General features: G+C 33.7%; 1 pseudogene; it reads left to right on the forward strand.

The window, feature by feature from the left end:
* The first annotated feature begins 1,898 nt into the window (after nucleotides 1-1,898).
* Nucleotides 1,899-3,205, forward strand: LOC120131142 (annotated as a pseudogene).
* The last annotated feature ends 5,806 nt before the right edge of the window (nucleotides 3,206-9,011 follow it).

Here is a 9,011-nt window from a genome sequence, read left to right on the forward strand (position 1 = left end):
AAACACTGCTACTCTATGAAGCTAACAGCCTCTCTAACTGACTAACAAATTTTGGCGCCCAATGATAACTAACTATAGCTAATTAGCTATAATACAAGCTAGTACACAGAAGTCTTGCTGTAGTCTAACAAACCCTCAGCTTGTCCGGTTGTAATGTTTTGGTTGCCTCTAGTTTTAAGATTTTGTCATGATTAATTTGAATCGACTCAGGTCGTATTACTGATTTTGGTGAAATTAAAAATTAGACTTCAATTAAGTATTAGTTTTAAATATATTCTTAACCATTTATAATAAACTCTCAATCATCTTTGTTATAGTCTCTTATACTTAAATTTAAAATCTTTAAAAATAATAACTATTTAAATTAATATGAATTATTTATATTAAATAGTATTTATCAACGTCATAATAATCATAGTAGATATATTGGACATACTGTTAAAATATATTATATTATATTTTTTATCAAAATACATTTATTATAGTAAGCATTTTTAAAATACAAATAATATATTATACGTTTTATTAAAATGTATAAATCAACAATAATCTTTACTTATAGAAATAGAAAATCATTTTCAGAAAAATTTAATACGTGGATATCTCTTTCTTCATCGTTGATTGGTAGTTGATGATAATAATCTTAATACAAGTGTTGGATTTTTTTTTTTTTAATAATGTTATCTTAGGGCACATTTTCTTTATTTTGATATATTTTTATTGTTGATTGGTGTGTTCACTTATCGAGGCGACCAAAAAATATTTATTTGTTTAATATTGATATTTTCTACTTTAGATATGAGGTTTGTATTCGTCGAATTTTTTCGTGTCGTTTAATTTTTATTAGTGGTTTGTCGGTAATTTCGGTAACTTAATATCTTTTAGTAGTTCGTTTGCTGATGTAATCAGATATGTTAATGTATATTTTTTTTTTCAAGTTTTGTTCGATAGTCCACTAATAAATATAATGGAGGGTGGTTGTCGACTATTGTTCTTGTGGTTTCAGAATTGGGGTACGGTTGTATTGTGTTCGGGTTCGGCCTCGTGGACCCATTGTGTTGTATTGGAGGTGCTGCTGCATTAATGTTTGTCGGTGTTGTTCATTTTACCTGATTAAGAGTATTCTTTATCTCCATTTAAGTTAATTTTTTTTTCAATAAAAATATTCTCTTATTAAGCAAAAAAAAATAGAAATAAAAAAATTTGAATTACATATTTAATTTACTTATGATCATAAATTTTATTATAATTTTAAATATTTTTTGGTTTTAATAAAACTTATACCGTAGAGATCAAATGTAATGTTATTCTTCAATAAGTAATGAATTGAAAAAATGAATAAAAAATAATTAAATGGATATCAATCTGATTATTTGATAGTTTAATCAATATGAGATCACTTATTACATACTTTAACCGACAGAAGATTCTCTGTGACAAATAAAAAAAAATCAACTAGCATAAATCTCGAAGCTGGCTTTCAACGTGTGAATAGTTTAGGGAGGATGAGTGGAATCACTGTCACGCCACGTGTGATGAGTGCAATCATAGTCTTGAAAAATTACAAAATCAAATATTAAAATATATTATTTTTTTTTATAAATTATTTTTTTATTAAGTTAATATGATTTTAAAGATTTTAAATTATTAATAATCAGTATTTAAACTCATAACCTCTAAAACTAATAATATTTTTTATAATTATTAAAGTAAGTTGATTCATATTATTTTAGACATAAATTTAAATCTTTAATATTCTAAAAAATAATACTAAAGTCTGTCACCGATAATTATTGATAGGACTAGAGTATGTTTTTCTAAAGCGTTTTTAGACAATCATTTCCTCCTTTATATAGGTGTTGGCGTCTGGTGCTTCGTCAAAACCATGGTTACCTTGGTTAGAACTATGGCTAGAAATCTGCATGTGGTGATGGTCCCATGGCTTGCTTTTGGCCATTTGATACCATTCCTTCAACTTTCTATACAGTTAGCCAAAGCCGGAATCAAAGTGTCCTTCATTTCAACACCTGCGAACATCAAAAGACTCCCTCAAGTTCCATCGCATGTAGCTGCTACCTCCTAGAACTAGTGGCCTTTCCATTGCCGAGCTTAGATGACGAGCAGCTCTTGCCCCAAGGCTGCGAGGCCACCGTGGATATACCTTCCGAGAATATCCAATACTTGAAGATTGCCTACGATTTGCTTCGACATCCGGTGAAGCAGTTCGTCATAGATCAAAAGCCGGATTGGATATTGGCTGATGTGATCCCTTACTGGGTGGTGGAAATAGCTAAGGAACACTATACCCCTCTGGTTCATTTCTCGGTTTTTTCAGCTGCTGCTTTAAGTTTCTTTGTAACTCCAACGCTGGTCACCGGTGCTGATGGCCAAAAGAAAACGAGGTCTTCGCCAGAAAGTTGGACATCAGCGCCTGAATGGTTTGATTTTCCTTCACCGTTGGCTTATCCTAGATTCTTGGCCACTGGCATTCATGAGGGTTATTATGGAGTGAATGCTTCTGGTATATCCGACGATGAAAGGATTGTTAAAATTATTCAGGCATCTAAAGCCGTCGCTTATCGTACTTGTCCTGAATACGAAGCTGAATACTTGAACCTATTCGAGAAGATAGTTGGCGGCGAGAAACACAAACCGGTGTTTCCTATTGGTTTGCTACTACCAGAAAAGCCCAAAGGAAGAACAGCCAATGATATCTTTGACTGGCTCAATGTTCAAAAGGCTAACTCGGTTGTGTTCGTAGGGTTTGGGAGCGAGTGCAAGCTGAGTAAAGAACAAGTACAGGAGATAGCCAATGGGGTGGAGCTGTCGGGGTTACCGTTTTTATGGGCACTAAGGAAACCCGATTGGGCTGTTAATGAACTCGAAACGTTGCCTTGTGGTTTCAGAGAGCGTACGCAAGGGAGAGGTGTGTTGCTTTGGTTGGGCACCGCAGTTGGAGATATTGGGACACCCTTCGATCGGGGGATCTTTATTTCACTCTGGTTGGGGTTCTGTCATCGAAACGCTCCAGTTCGGACACACTCTCGTGGTGCTGCCTTTTGTGATAGACCAACCCTTGAATGCGAGGCTGCTCGTGGACAAGGGTTTGGCTGTGGAAATCGAGAGAAGTGAGGATGGTTCGTTTGGCAGAGATGCCATAGCCAAGGCTCTGAGGCTTGCATCTCAGTATCTCAAGATTTTTTGAAAATCGCATTCTTTATGCATAAGGGTAGCAAATGCTCCGAACCTTTCTATCTGTTTTAAGTCTGCGTCACTAAAACGTCGTCCTTTCTATATTACAATGAACATTCTTGCATCAACTTATAAAACATCCTACAGCTGCAATCCAATACTAATGTTTGTCCGATTGTTAAGCATTCCAAATCAATCACTTCCTGGCTCAGTCCGGAACGGAGATCAAGATATCAAGTAACCGAATGATCCACAACTCTATGGAATTTTGGATTTGTAAAACCGTCTGTCACTACCGATGCTTATAAAACTATTAAGGGTAACTATGCGAATAGTCTCTTTATTTTCGGTCCGACCGACTTTGGTCACCAATTTAGAAATTAAAAATAAATGATCTCTAACGTTATCGATCGTTCGACTTAAATTCCATTAAATTCTTCGAAATCATCATAGTTCCTCCATTTATCATGAGAGGCAATTTCGATTTATCTTTTCATCACCTTGATGTTATATATATTCACAACGCTGTTTAGAAATGCATTTTCGTCTGATAATGATCTGCGTTTGGTGATCTCTAACGTTATCGATCGTTCGATTTAAATTCCATTAAATTCTTCGAAATCATCTAGTTCCTCCATTTATCATGAGAGGCAATTTCGATTTATCTTTTCATCACCTCGATGTTATATATTCACAAAGCTATTTAGAAATGCATTTTCGTTTGATAATGATGGAATCCATGGCTTCACAACGCAGTTTAAAAACGTATTCACTACAATAAAATTGTTCTGCGTTTGGAGACAACGCCATAAATTTTAAAGATATAGCGGCGTTTACAATACAAACGCCACAAATTGATACTTTAGCGATGTTTTTGTACAAACGCCGCAATAAAATAATAATATAGCAGCGTTTCTACGACAAATGCCTTAATAGGGTTGTTTATAGTGGCATTTCTACAACAAACGTTGCAATAAAGAATACATTTACATCGGTTTTAGACAGACGTCACAGAAAGTTACATCAATAGTGGTGTTTCTTGTAAAAACGCCGCAATATATTTGAAATTTTGCGGCGTTTTAGCCTAAACGCCGCAATAGAGTTGTAATTTAGCGGCATTTAGACCATAAACGCCGCAATAAGTATTTTTTTTTGTGGCAGTTTAGACAAATGCCGCAATAGTGTTAATCAATAGTGGCGCTTTTTGTATAAACGCTGTAAAAAACATGTGATATAGTGGCCTTTTTTTTTAAACACCGCCAAATGTTAAATATATGCTCCACTCTTCTCTTCTACATGATCCTTAAAAAAATTTCAACTATTCTTCCCTCAAAGCTTCTTCTCTGGAACAACAACGACCCTCACACGATTCCAAGCGACATGGGCTTTTGTGTGTCCTAGTGACCAAATCGACCCTCTCACAGGCGAACTAACACAATTGCACGATTTAAATCTTCTCACTATTGATTTTTTATTTTTGTTTTGTTGGTATTTTGAAAATGGGGAAAACCCAAAAGCTAACGTATTTGAGGGAAAAATAGCTTTGAATAGGAAAACAATATCTTACATAGTGTTTTACTGGTTTACTGCTTGGGAGCAATGGTTTACTGCTTGGGAGCAATGTTTTACTACTTTCGAATAGAAACATAATAGATCTGCTTTCGAAAAAGGAAATAATAGATTTGAGAACGTGAATAATTGGTTGTGGTCCAAAGAACAGGTGTTGCCTTGAGTAAGAGAAATTATTGTCGGAATGCCTACGTGGCGTATTTGTTCTGACGATGGATCAAATTATCGTTGGGAGGCAATCGGTCTGGTCTTACCGTCGAAACTCGATGATGACCCAAAAGGAACTCCTATTGCTCCATACCCTTCCATGGTCGATCTCCAACGTGAAGGTAATAATCTATGAATCTTTCAGCGCTATATTTTTATTTTGTACGCTCAAATAGATCGTACGCATGTAAGATGTTCGAAGCTTGTTGATGACGATGATAGAGGAGTGGATAAATACCCGATGTTTAGAACCGAATTTGGGAACTCTGTGGCGTTGAAAGAATCTTCAATTGCAAAATCAATATCTATCCTCAATGAAGACGACGTTGCCTCTAATGTTACTCCAAGTAAACATTTCTATCTTATATTTAGTTTTTTTAATGTTTGATTCAGTTCCCAAGCCATCTTCAATCAAGTTACATACTGTAGGTGGAAGGTCGTTATATATTTCAAGTGAAGCATTGAAGGCACAATGAGACTTCTTGGTGAACCGGAGGTAGGGGATTTATTTGGTGAAATGGATAAAGAGTTTCTCCATATAGAGTTTGCACGGAGGAAAAATGTAACGATGCTTCGTCAAACAATGAAAAGTGTTTTTTTACGTCATTTGCCCACGAAGGAGTAATGAAGACTAAATTGTAGTGAACAATATGTGAAGACTGTTTATGCATAACTTTAATGTTATAAATTATTATGGATTTTGTTGTTAAGTGTAACATCCGCAATACCGGGTTAGTGACCAAATTGTAAAATTTCAGAATTTGATGACTAAAGTAAAAGAATAAAATAGTTCAATGATTATTGGATATATATGATGAAGGTTATTTTGTAATTATTAAAGGAAATAAAGGGCAAAAAGGTCAATTGACCAAGAAATGAATTAAAAATGAGATTGGTAAGGATAAATACACGTGGAAAGGGAGAGAATTCTCCAGAGTTCTCTTCTTCTTTCTTCTTCTTTACGTGGAAGCCAAGAGCAAAGGTAAGTTTGATTTAGCTTTTGATTTCTTGAAAGTTTTAAGTTGTATTTGAGTCTTTGGGGGTTATATAAGCTTAAGGAAAGCTTATATAAGTTTAAAACACCAAAGAGAGAGAATTAGAAAGGAATTTCTATTAAGGGTTTATAAATGAACTTTTGTTATAGAAAGGTTTTTGAAGTTCTAAAGTTGAATTGACTTTTCAAGGGTCTAATTAAAAAGTTAGAAGCAATTGAATGGAATTTGGAACATGTTAGAAATTGAGTATGATTCTTGAATTTCATAAGGAAGATAGGATTTTGAGGTTAAAGATGATTTACATGGATATAAGTTGGTTTAAGTAATGGTAGTTGAGTTTTATGACATATTAGAGGCTTAAAATAGAAGAATTAAGGGAAGAGTTGATGATTTTCATGCTAAAATGCAAATTCTAGGCAAGATGTATCGATGCATATTCAATGTGCATCGATACACTCTTTAAAGAAGAAACATCGAATGCAATTGATGCATCGATGCATCCCCTTAAAATGAAAACATCGAAGGTAATTTGTGTATCGATGCATGGGTAGTGCATCGATGCACATGTTAAAGAATGTATCGATGCACTGTAGAATGCATCGATGCACTTCAAGGGGAAATTGAAATAGACATTCTTTGGTCTAAGAAATGATAGATTAGAGTATATCAATTGGATACTGATATGTATCAATATGTGATTATGTAGATATCGAACACAAACAAGTTTCGGAACGATCATCAAATTAAGATTCGATCGAAAGAAAGGAAAAATTACAAGAGTGGATTGGAACTTAGTGAGGCTCAGGTGAGTGCATATTAATTCGTTTATGGTGCTAAATGGAAACAAGACTTGTGACAAGTCTATTTCATATGTTTAATGCATGAATATATGATTATATGTATATGCATGACATAATTGTATGTATGCATGATTATATGTGTTAACATGATTTTGAATGAATGATATGAAAAGTGAGATAAACAAAGTATGGTTGATATATGGTAATATAAGAATAGCTCATAGGTTATATGATAAAGATGGAACCATATAGGAACATTAATTGAGTACTTGATAATAAGTCATAAGGTTATATGCATAGGTAATATAAGTTATAAGATGAGAATATATAGGAATATCAAATAAGTTATGAGATAAGTTATGTGACACGATATATATAGAGTTTATGTGATATAAAAGTGTATAAGTGAAATAACATGATAGATGATAAAACCGTAAGCCTATATGATTATGTGTTATATGTTACATGATATGACATGCGAGTTACATGAACAAATGAGAAATGGTATAAGTCATATGAAACGATCTACGTGAATACATGCACTTGTGATACATGTGATATGAGATATATGGTTACACATACATGTGGTATGTGATAGAAGAGAAATAACAAGTGATATGAAATGTTATAAATGATAATGCCCATGTTATGTGATATGAGAGCTAGGGGTATAGTTGGCATGCCAAGAGTCGAGGGTTTACCTATGTCTTTCGAGACATATGGACAGTTTACCTAGGTTCTTCAGGACCTATGGACAGTTACCGAGGATCTTTATGACCTCTGGACAGTTACCGAGGATCTTTATGACCTCTGGATAGTTACCGGGGTCTATGTGACCTCTGGATAGGTCCTTCGGGACATTTATATGAGCTGTGGTGACAGCATAGTGGTGCACAACCTCAATAGACTCACATATCTACAGTTCTCATAGGTGCACATGGGCTAATAAGATATAACATGGAATGTAATGTATATGATATGTGTGTTAGTGATTATTGTATATGCTATAAGATATATGATATGAGCTTAATTGATCATATAGACAAGAGAATAGAAATATGAAAGGTGATAATATGATAATGATAGGAAAGAAGATAATTATATGTATGCGTGGATATATATTATATATATATATATATATATATATATATATATATATATATGAAAGGTGCATAGTAGGAATTATTATATGTATGTGGGTATGATGCTTGTATGTGATATGTTAGTAGAAATTGTTCAAGCATGATTACGAGTTAGAGTTTTATTATATGTTTTATGCCTCACTAAATCAACGACTTAGCGTGTGATTGTTTCACACGTAGGTTACAGAAGTGAGAAGAGTAAAGAGCTAAGAGGAGCAAGACATGTCAGTATTTTCCTTACAAAGTTTCAAATTAGAAAATAGATGATTTAAATGTGTATGGTTAATCTGAATATAGTTGGCATGTACTAATTGATTGAGCTGAATATGCTCTGATCGATTTTGGTCAATTTATGTAAATACACAGTTTTTATTTTAATGAAAGTTTTAAATTTTCTTTGAATTTTGTCAAGAGTCAAAGTTTGAAAAGTCAATGTGACACATCAAACTCGTATTCGGGTTGGATACGGGTTGAGGATGTTACATTAAGTATTTGTTTGCGTAACTTTTGTCTTAATTAAAATGTATGGTTGTGTTTAGGTTCTGTTTATCTTGAGCAGAAATAAAATATTTAACATCAATTAATATTATAAATAAAGGTTATTAGCGGCATTTTTTGTATAAAAACGTCGCAAAATGTCGTACTTTAGTGGTGTTTTAGGTAAAAAAGCCGCTAATTTTACATACTATAGTGGCGTTTTTATACAAACGCCGCTAAATGTCATATTGTAGTATCATTTTAAGCACAAACGCTGCAGATTACAAGTACTTTAGTGGCGTTTTACGCATAAACGGCGCGAAATACACGTACTGTAGTGGTGTTTTTATATAAACATCGATAAATATTGAACTTTAGTAGTGAATTTATAGAAACGCTGCAAAAGGTCATACTTTATTGGCGTTTTAAGCACAAACACCGCTAATGAAATGTATTTTAGTGGCGTTTTACGCACAAATGCCGCTAATTTCACTTACTTTAATGGCATTTTTAAGATAAACGTCGCATGCCATCTTTAATTCGTTCAAAACGATTTGTTTTGGATACTATTATTCTTACTGCTTCTGCCTTACCCAAAACGCTTCTTCTACTCGACCATTATCGTTCAA

The sequence above is a fragment of the Hibiscus syriacus genome, unplaced genomic scaffold (assembly GCF_006381635.1).
Source record: "Hibiscus syriacus cultivar Baekdansim isolate YM2019G1 unplaced genomic scaffold, ASM638163v2 tig00110549_pilon, whole genome shotgun sequence".
Taxonomy (NCBI): domain Eukaryota; kingdom Viridiplantae; phylum Streptophyta; class Magnoliopsida; order Malvales; family Malvaceae; genus Hibiscus; species Hibiscus syriacus.